Source organism: Bison bison, unplaced genomic scaffold, assembly GCF_000754665.1.
Source record: "Bison bison bison isolate TAMUID 2011002044 unplaced genomic scaffold, Bison_UMD1.0 scf7180017864334, whole genome shotgun sequence".
NCBI classification, from domain to species: Eukaryota; Metazoa; Chordata; class Mammalia; order Artiodactyla; family Bovidae; genus Bison; species Bison bison.
This window is the reverse complement of record NW_011494906.1, coordinates 1639987-1641891: the sequence shown is the minus strand read 5'-3', so window position 1 is coordinate 1641891 and position 1905 is coordinate 1639987.

The following is a 1905-nucleotide window of genomic DNA, read 5'->3' as shown; positions in this document are numbered from 1 at the left end:
GATGGGTGGGAGGGAGGCTCAAGAGGGAGAGGATATATGTCTACATCTAGCTGATTCACTTTGTGGTATAGCTGAAACTAACATAACATTGTAAAGGAAGTATACTCCAATAATAAAATTAAATTTAAAAAAAGAAACAGAACTAAACTCATAACATTGAGGAGAACAGCATGGGCCATTAGTGGATGGTGGATTTCAGTGCATTTCTGGAAGATATAAACTGGGTAGAAATGCCTTGATGGATGGAGTGTAAGAAACCACAGCAAAGAATAAGCACTGGCAGATACAGCCAACCCACTGAACAGAATGCCAGGAAGTACGGTACCTCCAACAGAGAGTGGAAGCAAGATGGGAAGGCTGTCAGGGAATAATGAAAGTCCATCTGTTGAGCAACTGTACCCATCAGCTGCCCCCACTCCCATGCCCTAAGAAGAGGAGTTCTTCCATCCTCACTCCTGTGCCAGTAGAGAGCAGCCATTTAGACCTAGCCAAAAAGCATATTCTCCAAAGAAACTGAACGAACTATAGCTAAAGAGAGTGTTGGTGCCCCAGCGGAGAGGCCTCTCCATTCTGCCATTTAAGGTTTCACACAACCCAAAGGCTAGCTCCTCGCCCATTCACTGATCCTAAAGCATCACGTGAAATCAACAAGTCCCATCCAGGTATATAGATGGACCAATCAGGAGAGAGGCTTTGTGGCCAAAGAGGAAATGCCCACTGACTGCTATGTATAACAACCAAACTTGCCTTCCTTGATAGATGTAAAACTTTAGCCAAGGATGAAGAAGACCAGCAGCATGGAAGAGAAAGAAAACCATTCCTACACAGAAAGCCAAAGTTGGTCGTTCACTGGGGGCTGGGACATTCTTCTTAGAGGGGGAAAGACAGACCAACAGAGAAAGAAGTAAAGGAGGAAAAGGAAAGATTTACTCATCATGTACATCTGCCCTTGGTGGAGAGCACAGAAGTGATTAGATCAACCCCTCACTTCTACTTGTGGAGATGGGAGAGGACTTCACAGAGTTTATCTGAGGGGTTCTCAGATGGTGTGACAGTTAGTTTTATGTGTCAGCTTGGTAGTGCCACAGTGCCTGAATATTTGGTCAAACACTTCTGGATGTTTTTGTGAGGTTATTTTTTGGATGCTGCTACTGCTGCTAAGTCCCTTCAGTTGTGTCTGATTCTGTGCAACCCCATAGACGGCGGCCCACCAGGCTCCCCCATCGCTGGGATTCTCCAGGCAAGAACACTGGAGTGGGTTGTCATTTCCTTCTCCAATGATGCATGAAAGTGAAAAGTGAAAGTGAAGTCGCTCAGTCATGTCCGGCTCTTAACGACCCCATGGACTGCAGCCCACCAGGCTCCTCCATCCATGGGATTTTCCAGGCAAGAGTACTGGAGTGGGGTGCCATTGCCTTCTCCTTTTTGAACGAGATTGATATTTATTTATTTTGAAAAAGCATTTATTTATTTATTTGTCTGTGCCAGGTCTTAGTTGCGGCATGTGAACTCTTAGTTGCAGCATATAGGATTTAGTTCCCTGACCAGGGATTGAACCCAGGTCCCCTGATTTGGGAGTTCAGTCTTAGCCACTGGACCACTAGGACAGTCCCGAGATTGACCTTTAAATTAGTGGACTTTGGACTTCCTTTGTGGTCCAGTGGTTAAAAATTTGCCTGCCATTGCAGGGGACATGGCAGAACAGTTCACCAGAACTAGAAAAAGCCTGAAGGCAGCAACAAAGATCCAGGGCAGCCAAAATAAACAATAAATATTAATAAATACATTAGTGAACTTTGAGAAAAGCAGATTACTTACTCTCCATAATGTGGATGGCCCTCGTACAATCAGCAAGACCAAAGACTGACTTCCCTCAAGCAAGAGGGGATTCTCCCCAATAGATGG